The sequence below is a fragment of the Pempheris klunzingeri genome, chromosome 3 (assembly GCF_042242105.1).
Source record: "Pempheris klunzingeri isolate RE-2024b chromosome 3, fPemKlu1.hap1, whole genome shotgun sequence".
NCBI classification, from domain to species: domain Eukaryota; kingdom Metazoa; phylum Chordata; class Actinopteri; order Acropomatiformes; family Pempheridae; genus Pempheris; species Pempheris klunzingeri.
Genome location: NC_092014.1, coordinates 18,836,512 through 18,852,585, shown reverse-complemented (window position 1 = coordinate 18,852,585; position 16,074 = coordinate 18,836,512).

The following is a 16,074-nucleotide window of genomic DNA, read 5'->3' as shown; positions in this document are numbered from 1 at the left end:
GATAAAAGTTTGTACAGTAAAATTACATTGAAGAACAATAAATATAAAGGTGAAAAAAGAAAAGACACTCTGCAAGAGTTCCACAAGCGAAGAAAATTCATTAGAGCTGCAAAACTAAAAGCAAACAGCGAGATGATCAAGAGCTGCAAGTGCCAGTCTAAGGCGCATGTGTTTGACTGTTCATAAACTGCAATTTCAACTGGTCTGTTGAGTATTGAACTGAAAGTCTGATGTGCGGTTATAGAAAATTGCATTCTTAATTGTGCCACTCTAATAAAGAAGTCTGGCTGGCTAAAGTCTATTGAAAATAATACAATTATCTGTCGTACCAATGGAGGATGGATACCTGGAGGCCTTTTAATTCTGAAACTGACAATTTGTACCATTAGTATGCATTTCCTGTTCCTACTGTGTATGGGACACACATGGTTTAAAGATACAAGACTGAACAGAACATACAGAGTGTGCGTCATGTCTTCCCTTCCTGAACCGTGCTTGTCTGAAACCAGCTCTTCACTTCTTTACCGAGCAACATCCTGAACCCATCAAGAGACAGCAGTCAACTTCCTCGGCAAGTCTGAAAGTTTCCTCTGGCAGAGATCTGAAGAGCTGCTGTCAGTCGGGGCCTTCCAGCCTACAGTGTAACACCACAACACTGTCTCCATGGCAACCAGTGCCCTCAGACCTATACGAGATCAGAGTAAGTGTGTCTGTATATTTTTATATATGTGCATGTGAGAGACACGGGGGGGGGGGAGTTAGAGGAAAATCAAGATAATTACACTAACTGCATGAAACACCCAAACACTATTTGCATTTTCTCCTCATGTTTGCTAAATATAACTTTTACAGCTTTTAATTACGTTGTTTTTAAAACGGACTTTCCTCCGTGTTTTTCCCTTTCCTTTTTAACATAGCTGATTTTTCATCGCAAATAGACGCACACATGTACGGACACCTACACAGTAGTTATATTCTCGTACACACTGTACCATGCAGGCTGTAATTACATGCTGTTGCAGTGACGGTCGTAGGACCTGTCAGGCTACCGTTTGTTCTAATATCTCAAGTAGGTACGCTGTTATTGCTCACAAATATGTGCGCACACACACACACACACACACACACAATGGTACCCAGCTGGTACAGGAAAGTTGGGTTTCAGACTCTTGGCTCTCGACAAACCCAATTCATTTTCTGTGAAGTGCACTTGTCATACAGCAAAATGTAATACACAGTAATTGTCACTCTTTACTCCTCCTAACGTACTCACTTTCCCGTTCCCACTATATAATCACTGTCTCTCAATTTCTCTTTCCACTTCCCCTCTTCTGCCCTCTAAAGATGCGGAAGAAAACAACAATCACAACTCATCAAGTCACCATCAGCTCCTAATTAGCGGTATAATTGTGGCTAATTAATTAATTGAATGAAGTGCCTCGGCAGGAACCAAACAGACCCCACCCTTCGTTTCCCAGAGGGCTGACAGCAGTGAAGCCACCCCTCTCCACGCCGAACACAAACAAACGCCTTTCTCCATCACTTCAAAGGGAGGAATTAGGTAAGTCAGTGGCCATCCTGCAAGGGAGCAATGAGCTTATTTTCTTTCACAGACAAAGTGTCAAAACACACGTGTCATGCGGCGACCAGAGGGGTGTGAGATCATCGTCTACATTATGACTTTAAAGAGATGTGCTTTTTAGCTGTGCAGGGGCTGGGTGTTGAGAAAAGAGCCCTTCAAAGGGTAGTCTTCAAAGGGGATGTTAATTATTACAAGGAGACTTGGGGAAGGAGAGAGATGTGCCTGTTGTCATCTCTCTTCTTCCCCTCGGTCTTTCTCTGTATATATATTTTCTCGTTTCTCGCTCAGAAACAACCTGCCAGATTTAGATAAAATCAGGTGAAGTAATAACCCTCAAAATTAGTTTTTAATTATATCAACACTCAGTATGACTTGTCACCCACCACCACCTCCTTCTCCTACACGTGCCAAATACACTAACGAGGAGGAAAAAGTAGTTAAATACACACACACACACACTCTTGTTCACTTGCCCTCAGCCAAAACGAGCCAGTTGAAATAACTGCTGTTCAGCTGATTTTGAAGGTTGAGGACTGTATATATTTATTTATTTGCTTATATATTTGCAGTACACAGTATATTTACTATCTTTAATGTGACAAATATGTCATAAAAGCTGTATTTCTGTGTTTCCCCTAAAGTTCTACTCTGTGCATGAAAAAGCATGTGACCATGGAACAGAAACGTAAGACTGAACACAATAACACACATGTGTATCTCATATCTAATAACAATTTCATATAATCAGTTACTTCAAGAAGGTATATTTCATATTTTAACATTAAGAAAAGAATAATGCTTTTACCACTCATTCACACATTACATATACATGCATACATCTTTCACAACCACATTTTTAGATTATTTTTCTTTCCTTGCATGCAGTCACTGTTTTCAGTTCATGTCAGTACAATGTAAAAATACGCTTTCAGAGACTCTGCTTCCATTAGAAGACATTTTCATGAGCCTTCGCTACCTTCTCTGTGAGCTTTGCCAGCAGCTACTGGTCAGCAGCTGACTTGTCCATCATCTAAAATATTAGATGATGGAGTTCTTTTAAATGCACAAATATGAAATGTTTCTTAAAATGGTCTCAACTCTTGACTGCATTTCTATATGATAATAACATAACCTAGACCAAAAGTGTCTAAATTAATTTAAATTACCCTTTTTCTAGCAAGTTTAAAGTCTTTGCAAGATCAGCTTGATGCTGTGCTGAAACTAACTCAAGCAAAAGGCAGGAGATCAATCTGAAAAGTTAATATATCCATCCATTGCCTACTACTGGCAATGTAGAGTCACCAATTAACCTGTTAATCTTAATGTTTTTTCACTGAGGGAGGAAGCCGGAGTGCCCAGAGAGAACCCACACAAACATGGGCAGAACATGCAAACTCAAGAAAGGCTCCAGGTTCAAACCACAAACCACATCTCTGCCAGCCAGCAGATTTGATGGCAGAACCTTTTTGCTGTGAACCGTCTTGCCAACCTCCTCACCCACATGCTGCCCAGAAAATGAATATATGCTTAAAGAATGATAAATTGTAAGAATATCAAATTTATATTTAATGGGATAGAACATACAAAATGACGTATGTATATTTTTTTGTTAACATGTGATTCATTGATTTACAGTACATAATGCTGTTTATTTATGGCACAAAGCAGATTCAATGAGCATTTAACACATTTTTAGCAAACCTCCTCTCTCTTTCTCTCTGTCTCTTATAGTGAGAGAGACAGACAGAGAGAGAGAGAGAATTATATATAGTATTTTTCTTGTCAGTAGCTATTTATGAAGAACAACAATGTCTCCCCTCTGCCTCTCTTGTGTCTTCCCTGGCTCTTCTCCTCATGTACTCCACTTTTAGAAAACATCTCTGAACTCTCACAGACCCTGTCCTCCCTCCTTCCCAGCTACCTCCTCCGGTATCCCTGGAGACGCTTCCTTAACAACGTCCCGAGGCCTTGGTAACTGAGACAGCTATGGTAGCAGAGACAGTGCAGAGACAGTTGCCATGCACCTACAGCGAGATGCTGAGCAAAAATAGTTACTATGCCAAAGAAGTTCAATCTGGTCGGGGTCTCTCGCACACACACACACACACACACACACACACACATACCAAGACTAAGGTAACACACATCTGTGTTCCCGGTTACAGCACTTAAAAAATAAAGTTGTCTCATAGATTACCATGGATACAGGAAGTTCTGGGTAGAGCCTAATTTCCATGTTTGCAATTTGCATATCACCTTTGCCATTTTTTTTTGATGCCGATGAGTATGAAACTGTCTTCATGGCCTTTCAGGTCCTTGACATGCACACACACACACACACACACACACACGCACACGCATGCACTCACACACACATTCTCAAGTACACATACATCAGAGGTATGGTTGGTACACAGATCTATAGAGTAAATAACAACAGTCATTCACTTGAAGACATGAAAGTCAATCCAGAGAATTTCAAAAACTTTGAATGTATTCTCAGGTGCAGTCGCCTAAACCATCAAATGCTACGATGAAGGAAAGGAAGACCAAGAGTTACTACTGCAGAGGATAAGTTAGAGACTTACCAGCCTCAAAACCCACAAATTAATAGCACCTCAGATTAGAGTGTGAAAAACTGTCATCAAAGCAAAAGGTGACTAGTTTGAAGCATCTAAAATAGAAAACAGAATCTGGTTTGTTTAACACTTACACAATTCCATATGTGTTCCTTCATAGTCCTTTGATCTCTTTGATATTAATCTACAGTGTAGAAAATAATAAGAATAAGAAAAAACATTGAATGAGAGTATGTTCAAACTTTTGACTGGCACTGTATGTACAATGTTGTATTCTTTGTGCTTAGATTCCAGCAGAAGACTTGCCTTAATGAAGAGTTTACATTTTGTGTGTTTGCATGTGTGTGTGTGTGTGTGTGTGTGTGTTCAGCATATGCATGGGTGGATGTGCTTTGCGTGCGAGTTTAAAGCTGATTGCACATGTCACACAACTTGTTATCTATTCTCTATAGTAACAAACAATCTCACCATGGTAGCTGCCAGTCAAGTAAATTACTATCATTCAAGAAAAAAAGTGCCTGTGAAAGAAAAATAAAGACTACAGTGCAGGAAATGTGACAATTTATGGTTAAGTGCGTCTGTGTGACTCATGGTAACTTGTCACTGAGTGAGTGTTGAAAACATACAGTTTATAACACATTCACACATTTTAGTCACATATGACTGGAAACAACAGTTTGCATTATTGCCGTCCTATTCTGCAATAATGTCCATCCACCCACACACAAACAACACACAGGCCAAGAACATCCCACTGAAACTAAACTAGAGACATAAATAAGATTTTTTTTTTTTAAATACACTGTAGATATGATATTCTTGACACAGGCCCACAAATGCATAAAGATACATATACACTCACACCATGCACCCACACATTGCATAGATTTTACTCTTCACACACTTATACACACCGGCTTATATACATGCAAGCTCATTACAGAGTGAGTACAGCCTCATCTTCTGACTTTATATCATTCTCATTAGTTCAAATATCAGTTCGGTGAACAGAATGGTAATGGAGGATCGAGCAGAGAGGTGAATGTCAGATGAGAGGGAGGTGAGAGTAAGGATAGAAAGTAAAGGGTGAAGGAGTCTCAGAAGGGAGGAGGAGAGGACTCCTGCAGGTGATTTACCACCTGTTAGCAGCCTGGGCAAGGAATATGGGACATGATTGAGAGGCCCTTACAGCATTGCTACACAGAGCCTACAAATTAGCTGTACTCTCAAAAACTGGAGAAAAAGACACAGACAAGTTTTTTTTCTAGGGCTTCTTTAAACATCACATAGACAGTGCCTCGGACTGCTAATACTCAAGTGTTTGTGTTGAGTAAAAACAAGTTTAAAACAGAAAACTTTGCACAGAAAACTTATGCAACGCAACATATAGAAAATGTATATTTTCCTCTTGAATTCAGTGTCCAGTTTGAGCTCAGTGTTTAAATTCTTTTTGGATAAATTATTAAGCTATTCACCTTTGATTTGTCAGACAAACTGAAATCTGAACATTAAATTCGGAGCCCAGATTCTTCTTTATATATGAATGTTGTTTGTGAATTGAAGATTCTTTCTTGTAAAAGTATATTTTCAACATGTGAACATCGTTCAAGTCATTGGCTATATAGATTCATCTGATGAATACAAACATATGGATCCAGTCAGACATTGGATAAGTTCTAGCCCACACCAGAGTGCAAGTACACAGCAGTAAGACAGTACTCAGAACCGTAGATCACACAATCATGTTTTCAAGATGGCTGTGGCTCCAGTGTCTGAAAATGCACAGACGTTTTCCCTTGATCTAATTATTTGGAGAAATGTTTACTACATGGCAAATCATGTTTTCCAGAAACCCCAATTACTGGCACAGTATGTCTTTAAATTTTCCCTAAATTAGTGTTTTCTTTTTGAATGCATCTATGACCTCAAATAGAATCTCTGAAGCTGTGGTGAATTTCTTTGAAATTCTGTTTGGAAGCCTAAAGCATGCTACACTGTCTGGCATTTGAATGAGTAATGGGATTTTCTGGTATAATCAGGTTTAGCAGGTATTCTCTCTGCTGTACCCAGGATAACACTGATAATTTGGGACAGAGATTAGGAGTTCTCACAGTGGAAGTTACACCTGACAATACTCTGCCACTATAGGATTACTTCAACTCTCAGACGAAGAGAGCTAGGATGAGGAAAAATATTATATTTTTGGTATGACCAAGTCGGTGGCTGCTGGCCAAAAGAGGGAGCCAAGGCACGCCCCACCACTCCTCACATTCTAGACCTTCACAGAAAAAGACTTTGAAAAATCACTTTGAAATGCATAAACTTATATAACTGTGTGTGTGAGCACCCCTGGTAACTATTATATCATCAGTAAGTAAAATGTATTATCTGCAATAAGATGTAGATTAAAAATGTTCAACATTCTCTAAAGCTACTGATAGTTTACATATTTCTGGCCTTGTGTGTAGGAGTCTTTGCCTATTGACTCTAGTTAGACTCCAGTTGTACATGTGCAGGTCGCTCCTCTTCAATACATGAGCTTGTTGGGGCACAGAGCACTGGCGCCTCATCAGTATTAATCTCAATGCAGCTGCTGCCTGACACCACAAACAACTTGGTGACTGTGGGGGCAACTTTTCCGTGTGGGGTGCTGGAGGTTAGGAGATGAGTTTAGACTCACGGTACAAAAAAAAGCACTCTCAGAGATCCTGTAATCCGTTCCTTGATGTACATTTATTGAAAGTTACGTCAACAAATAAATTCCCTGAGGTTGACTTTTCCGTCAAAATTAAATTCTCATTAATTAAACAAAAGAACAACTCAAAATTAAGACCTGTGGTCATAAATCTGTTTGTCGTCTTCCTTCCAACACAAAATCCCCCAGCTGTCTCCTGTCAGCTGATTATAATGCAGGAGGGGGCGGAGGAGGGAGATGACCAGCGCCAGATACGCTAGAATAATTCTAGCAATGCAACGTTTCTCTAAATCTAAAGTTTCAAATGATCAATCAGAAAATATATCATTAACAATGCATGATCCAAATACAACTCAGAAATATAAATACAAATTAATTTCTGTGTTGGCTCCGACAGTGACAGTTAGCAGAGAGCGAGTCATAATATGTGACAGAATGAATTGTTTTCATTGATGTTGAGTGTAGACTTTGATGGAGTTGGAAAGTGTAGTTTAGCTAACTGCATAACAAAAGCATTAATCATGCTCTATTTTATTCATTATCCACATTATGTATTATCTACTATCTTAATTTTGCTTTAGTTTTTGGGAAACAGTTGTAGAAATATGAGACAGCAAATATGCGGTGTGACATGTCACATGCTTTCTTTACGTTTCATCTCTATAAATTCTGCATCAAAAGGCCACTGTGATATTCACTCTTGAAGAGTGAATTTTAAGCCACAAGATGGCAAAGTCATAGTAGGAGTGTGTGAGTAAATTCATCAAGTTAGCTGGATAACATCACAGTAGCTTTGTGGCACAGACATCGGCTCTTTTGAGCTAAGAATAAAACAGTAAGGCTGCTGTCGGCCATTATAGAGACCTTGTTACAACATATGAACATTTAGTTAAATGCCAAGCTTTGATTTTCGGTAAGAAATCAATGTTTTTGGTGACACTGTCACCCACCTTAACTCAGCTTATCTGACATCAATGATGGTGCGCGGTGTGTATGTGTATGTATTGATGCACGAGTCAGGGCTTTTCAATACCCACACTCACATGTTATGAGAGCCAATCCACCAAACCTGCAAAAATATGCGTTAATCAACCACCTGAACCTGCCAACTTTATTATAACATATATTATAGCGGTTCAACTGTCAGGACTCAGGTCTGAGACACGGACAGAGACGAGGACTGAGCGTTGCAGTGCTTTCTAAGGTGTGTGTTTGAGAGAGGGGAAGAAAAGGGAGAAAGGTGGACTAATGCGCACTATGTTTCTGTAAATTATTAACAACTTGGGCTACTCTGAATGCTGCTATGTCACAATGCACTGATATTGAGCATTTTAAAAACATTTTAGTGGGGAGGGTGGGACTTGTCCAAGGCTCATACAGTAACTGGGATGCCCATGCTTGTTAAGAAGGGAATTTCTTACCTCGATTGTAATTAGTTCAGTGATTACATTAGTAGACATGAATGCCATAATCGACAGTTTTGTAAGAGAGGGTGAAATTTCTAACTCAAGCAAAGATTATTGAATATTTCTCCTGAAACAAATTCATCTAAAAGTAGTTTAATTTAATATTTTATTTGTTAATGTTACTACATTGCATTTGTACAAACATTATGGTCTGATTTAGGAACAATTCAGACATCGTGTTTACAGAATTTTTTTTTTTCATTATCTCTACCAGGTGAAAGCCTGAAGAGGATCATGTTTGGGTGTGTGTGCATTCATCTGTCTGTGTGCAGCTAATTTAGAATTCAACTGGACCAATCAGTCTTTTTTGTGCATATTTATGTCTGTATGCTGAACGAACTGCAGATAAATACAGTTCAAGTTCAAACAGTGCAGCATAAATAAATCCCCATTTCTGTTCTTCACTGCCATCTTGACTGTAAGTGAAGTCTATTCTCCCATCAGATAGTGTTTTTCGTAGTTCAGTTTGGCGCAGGTTTAGGTTAGATAATGGTTAGCGTGGCAGAGGTCCCCTTTTGGAGATCTGCACTCTACTGAGAGCACTTTTTAAATTTATGATATAGTTTTTAATATTTACATTCCACTGAACTCAATTTGACACCATAGCCAATCCTACTCTCCCACCACCTCTGAACTGTGGCGATAATGGACTTCCTATTTTTTAAGAATCAAACTTCTTTTCATTCCTTTTTCAAACATTCTCAAGCATTCACTTTTTCTTTCATTCGGTCTTCCTCACCTCTCGTCCACCCTTACGGCCTCTCATTGTGATCTCTCTTTGTTAATATTCTGAGGATCCCGTCAAGTTTGACCTCTGGGCAAGCCTTTGCAAAGAACTCATTTTGACTGGAAGGTACCAATAATGCCCTGATAATGATGTAAAGTAGGACGTGTAATAAAACACTGGAGAAGACACACACCATGCACACACAACACATACAAACATGTTTACCCATACATGCTGCACGTGCACAGGCATATTCACATATCACACCTTGCACAGCACTGGAGCCTGAGAAAGAATATGGTAAATCTCTTTAACATTAAAGGCAATAAACACAGCTCTTTACACTAAATGCAGTGCATGGTTGCTGGCACTTGACAGAATTTATTAAACAATAAAGCTGGGAATATTGCAGTAGATGATTTTTTTTTTTTTTGCTGGACCGTTATCCATTACGCATTTCTGTCTTGATTTGACTTTCATGAGAAATAAAGAACGGTCACTTCAAACAAGACGTGTCCCTCTGAGATCTGAGATCCAGTTTTTATTGATGTCCTCAAATAAAAACAGGAAGGTATTTGTTTTCTCCTTGAACATACAGTATGAATGTACAGTATATACCTTTAAAAATAAAATATTCTTAAATTGTCATTGAATTAACTGCATAGCTTATTGGCTTAAGATATTTAAAGATTAAATTGTGCAGTTTTGAAATGTTTGCAGGGACAGAGTCATTATGACGTGTATGTGCTTGTCAACATGTGTCTGTGATGATACAGTAAATGTGTGGGTGGATGGTTGTGTTTAGGGATGTTGCAAGAAATTACTGGCCTGGATAATCGCTGTATTTCTTGACAGCTCTTCATTATCCGGCTGTCGCGTTGCCAGGTTACTAAGCCTGATGTTTTAGCCAGCAGGCTTCATATTTTCCAAACTAAACACCAAGGGATCATTTAATGACTAATCTATACAATCAAATACAATATATATGCAATAATTCTACTCAGGAAGCTACCACGATATGCTTTAACTGTTTTGACGGTGTGTGGTACTGTATAAAGACGGTTCAGATATGTATGTTTTGGCCTTTAATCTGTAGGACTTTCAGGCTATGCCAAATTTGGACTTGCTTTGAGTTTGAATTTGGCAAGTTCAACTCAGGAGTCCAAAGAAAATTCATAACAGCTTTGAGCCTGGTTCAAAGTCTTCATCATCAAAGCTAGTTGGCGTCAAAGCATTTTGGAATACCTGGCCACACAGAAGTGCACACAAGGCAACTTCCAAAGTATCCTCAATAAAATGAGTGCAGCAAGAATACTTCTGGTCATTTGGACTGTACTTGGCTATATGTGGACTTTGAATTAGAGGAGGAAATAGTATCAAGCACTAAGACACAACAGGAAGCAACAGATGACAGGGTTTTAGTGAATTAGGTAGATGAGATGATTATTTTGGCCACTTTGGGACAGCACAATACATTGTAAACACAAAATTGACATATTGATACCCTATTAATCTTATACAATGAATGTGTTACTTATGTGCACATTTGTGTCTATTTGTGATACATGCTCTGAAAGATTTAGTGACACTCAATTATGAAAAAAAGAAAACACAAATACTAGAAAGAGAAAAAAACAAAGCCTCAGTCATGGCTAACAGGATATCCCCATTAAGTCTGCGGTATAATGGTCAGAGACGTAGTGGGAAGTGAGACAGTGTGCACATCTCTGTGTGTATGTGGGCGTTCAGATGGGTATCACTGTGGGCCATGAAGGCCTGGGCCGTTTATTTAAAGAGCCACTATAAATGTTGAAGCAGTGATAATGGCTGCAGGGCCAAGGGATGACATTTTGACAAACATGGCTTATTATAGAAATGGTTTTATCAATGTGTTTATATCACCATCCAAGTTGTGTGAGCGCACGCGTGTGCATGGGGGGCTGTGTATATGTGAAAGTGTGTGTGTGTGTGTGTGTGTGTGTGTGTGTGTGTGTGTGTGTGTGTGTGTGTGTGTGTGTGTGTGTGTGTGTGTGTGTGTGTGTGTGTGTGTGTGTGTGTGTCTTGCCACTAGCCAGTTGAATTGCTAGAACTGGAGAGTACGAAAGACAATAACCACTAAATGTGCTTGTTTTCTCTCATTTATTTTCTGATGTGGGAAGATGGAGGGGAGGAGATGGAGAGAATAATCTTATGGCTAAAAACAAAAGATAAAAGGAAGGAGGGGTGGAGGAGGGATGGCCGATTGAAGTATAATAACTTTTATACATCTTGTTTTTCTTTCTATTGGCAACTTTTCCACTCTCTGGAACTGGGCATCGATTGTTCAGACATAGTCCTCCACACACACACACACAGCCTCAAACACACCAAGTTAGACATGCAGGCAGTCACGTTCGCACATACATAAACGCTGCATGGATCTTCCAATATCTGCTATGGCAACTTAACTTCAGGACCATGCTGCCAGTTCTGTTCGCGAGAGTTTCATGTCTTTTTAATATCTTCTCCATTGTGCATGTGTGTGTGTATTTATGGGAGATGAGATGATATTAGTATTATTACAGTCACATTACTGAAGCATCATTACCAATTATAACTGTGCTATGTCAGGGGTTTGCATTGTGTGTTGTGCATGTGAGTGCATAGTGTGTGTGTATATATGAGCCATGAATTAGCCTCCGATCTCCACGGAATAGCTGATCATTCATTTGTGTTGTGACTGTCATGATTTCCCCGTTGGGCTGTCAAATGATGTCAGACACAGTCAGTCACAGGTGTTTGGGTCCCTCCTGTTGACAGTGTTTTGCGCTGGGCCATTTGTGGGCCATTAATCTGTCTACATCTATATCTAATTATACAAACAGTAGTGAGCTCTGTTCTTTCTTTTCAGCTAAGAACAATAAGATGATGCTTAACTGAAACTCTGCTAAACTTGTACTTGACAGCAAGAACCCATAATTCCTCTCTTCAAAGTGGTTGGGATAAACATGAATTTGCAGATCCATCCTGTCTGGTGTAATGAATATTTTCTTGGCATACTATTGGTCTACAGATGCATTGCTTACTGGCTACAATCTGTTGTTTTTGAAATTCAAATTTCTTCCTCAGTGTTCCATCTAACAAAACCTATTGTCACACTAGTTTGATAAAAGAAATAAACTGATATTATTTCCTTTCCTCCCTGTTATTGTGTTCCCTATGACCTTTTCCATGCACTGCTCTTTACAGTGTAGTTGCACAACAAATTGTTGTTGTGGATATGAAATCTAATTACCACAAAAAATTAAATGGGGCAGCTTGACCACCTACTATATCAATTTAGCTTTTCTTCCCTGTGAGATAAGGTTATCAGACTGTAAGGAGGATGTGACAACAAACTGTTGGAGTTGAAAGGCTGACATACACACACAGATAATAAATGAGGCTGTGCACTGCAGTGGGCATAAAAAGACATATGAAGGCAAGAAAAACCAAACTAAACCCAACTGGTGATCACAAAGAAAATCTTTCATACACCTTTAAAAAGTCTTGGATGGGAGGAACAACATAATTGTAGAGTCCTACTAATGACACTAATCACTTAACATTTAAGAAAAGCTTTCTTTTTTAGACCTTCATTAGCATACATTTTCATAATCCCATTAAAGATTATGAGATTTGACTGAATTGAATTTATCTTCAGGGGACCATGAATACAGGCCAGCCATCCATCCATTTTCTTTCGCTCATCTGGGGTTTGGCTGTGGTGGTGGCAAGGTATCCCCAGCAAAACTCACCAGCTCCACCTGGGGATCCCAAGTCATTCCCACACTGGGTGAGATAAATAATCCCTCAAAAGAGTTATGAGTCTGCCCCGCATTTTCCCTCCAGTTGGATATGTCCAGAATACCTCCTCACCCCATCTCTAAGGCTGAGCCCAGCCACCCCACAGAGGAAACTCATGTCTGTCACTTATCAGCAGTCTTATTCTTCAGCCACTACCCAAAGTGCATGACAATATGTAAGGGTTGGAATGCTGATAGAAAGGTAAATTGAGAGCTTTTCCCTCCAGCTCAGCTCCCTCTACACCTCAACAGTCCAGTACAGCACCAGCATTATTGCTGATGCTATACAGTCTCCTGCTCCATTTTACCCTCACTTGTGTACAGGACCGCAAGACACTCATTTCCAATCTAGAGGGAGCAATCTAATCTTTCCCAGCAGAGAACAATGGCCTCCGACTTGGAGGTGTTGACTCTTGTCTGCTGGAGGTTGCAGTCTGATAAAGCCAACTGAACCAGTTAGTCCAGTTCAGGAGTTCCTCCAAGTGTTCTCTCCACCACCTAACAATATCCCCAGTCTGGGTCAGCAGTTCTCCTCAGGTGAACATAGCCTGTGCCTAACACTGCTTTCCCTACCTGTGTCATCAAAGAATTTGCTTCCTTGAGGCCCATCAAAAGTCCTTCTCCATACCCTCCCTGAACTTGTCCCTCACTTGAAATTTTCACATTGATGACTGCTGAAGTCAAAGCTCTCCTGGCCTCCTGATATCTGTCTGCCACTTCAGGAGAACCCTCGACCAACCAGGGTATCCTCCATGAACATGGCCCAGGACTGGTCTAGATTCCATGTCTCAAACCTTCCCTGGGATGGACATGAAATTCTTCTGGAGGTGGGAGTTGTAGAGTTGCTGTACCCAGTTCACCCTCTTCACTAATTTAGGCAGCCTCCCCAGCCCCCAGGTGATTATTTGACAGCTCTGCTCCTCTCTTCACCCGAGCGTCCCAGTCATTTGGCCTCAGATGTGATGATACGACCATGAAGTCGATTATCAATCTTCTGCCTAAAGTGTTCTGGTTCCACATGCACTTATGGACACACTATGCTCGAACATGGTGTTTGTTATTGCCAATCTATGACTAGCACAGAAGTCCAATAACAAAGCACCTCTCTGGGCAAGTCCGGAAAAGGAGACAGTCCAGCCCCTCTCCAGGAACTGGTTCCAGAACCATTTTCTATTTTCTGAGGATGTTCACAATCCTACGAAGTTCATGAGTAACAATTCTTAGATACTGCACCTTATCAAGCAAAGCATCTGACCTGATAGTGACCTCAGAAAATAGCTCAGGGCCTCCAAACTCATTAGCAGTCATTTTCTCTCAATACCAAATCTGATGGCCAACACTTTCTTAGATGAAACAAACTCTTCGATGGACAGGTGGATCACTGTTATTGTCCTTTAGCAACCCAGGCTGGTGACTGTGACTGGTGAGATTTATAGAACACAGCCCTAACGGTTAATTCCCCATTCTAGTTGTAACAGGAAAGATTGTTTAAAAATGAATGATGAATAAAGGGCCAGGGCCTCTGAGAAAGGTTTTCAGCACTGTTTTGAAACCACGAAACTTCCAAAATTCCAGATTCTTGGGGCAAGGTTAAAATCATATGTACCACATAATTGAGCACTGAGTGCATGTCTGTGTTTGCAGTAGTTCTGTCTTTCTCTCTACAGAAGAACTGTAGTTTCTTGACTGCTGTCAAATCCTCTTCTCCCACAAGATTATCAGAAATGTATTTGCTTTTCCCCGCAGACCACTGTCATACCTGTCACACTGTCCCAATACAGTAGCAGGACAAGGGCTTGATTTGACTCTACCTCGTGTAGCTCTTGCTGTGTGCATTGCATTTTTTTGACATGTTTTTGACATCTGCTTTTTTAGCAGGGTCTCACCTCATCAACAGACTAGTGGTTTTCCAGTGTCTTTGCCAGATGCTACAGGGAAAATATCCCCAGAGCAGCAAAAACACAGCTTTATACATTTGTTACCTCTGGAGGCACAACTGTTGTTTGACTAGCAACAAGAAATATGCCACTTGTGGGGAAAATAATTCAGTTTTTTGCCTTTCATTGACATCACAAAAACAAATCATATTTGTCTTTCACACTTACACGCAATGTCAAACAAGACTTTCACATTTGGACAACACAAAGTTCACTGATCTCACAATGTTCTTCAATTGCACATTGAGTGTTGGTCACTGATAATCAAAAGAAAGTAAAACACAACTGAGTGTCTGCTGCCACATTTGACTACAGGTTCAGTAAGTTCAGTTGAAAAATATTTGGGAATTGCAAGGTAAGAGGTACAATTTAGTAGAGCAGTTATGCACTGTTTATCAGTTTTAGGTAGATTTCATTCAGTAGATGCTGTCTGTTTGCTAACACACATTTCCATTCTTCTCCAAATACAAACACCATGTCGAGTGGTTGACAATTACAGTAAATCCATGTACAACATACATTTAATTTGGGGAACACCATAAATGCATTAAGTGAGGAAATTCATGTATTTTTTATGAATATTCTGATCTAATCCTGAATGTACTTAATGTTTGTCATATGCTGGTCTCTAAAAGTTTGATAGTATCTATGATATTTTTCATGATACATATTTATATATGCTATAATAATAATAATATAGAATTAACTAGATGTAAGCAATGGCCAGAACGTGACCACTCTATGAGGGATGTGCAGGCATTCTACACCACCACTGCCTCTTCTTACTATAACAGTGTGCTCTGGATCTCATCTTTCCAACTCTCGCCTCAGCAGTTCTGTCTGTTGAGGCACCGGGTCGAGCTTTACGGTGGCTGATGCGCTGAGACTCCTTCACCTTTAGCCTGCAGAGCTCTATCATGGTAATCTCCTTGGATAGAAGCAAGACAGCAGTATCCAAGTTTCCAATCCTTCATTGTACTCTCAAGCAAACAAAAGCCTTGGCTGGTTAAACTGGGGATTTAGTGTTTGCATTTGAGTGTGAGTATTTCTTATCCTTTTTTTTTTATGTTGCACACTCTCAAAGTAAGAATTACCAAGTGGAACCATTAAAGGTTCTTCGGCTTGTCCCAAGAATTTGTTATACCAAGAATTTCTTCAAGTTCTTCAAAGAACCTGGAGTCCAATGTTACTAGAAAGTTATACAAAGAATAGTGAGAGTTTGCTAAAACTATTGTATAATCAATATATCAATATACAACTACAA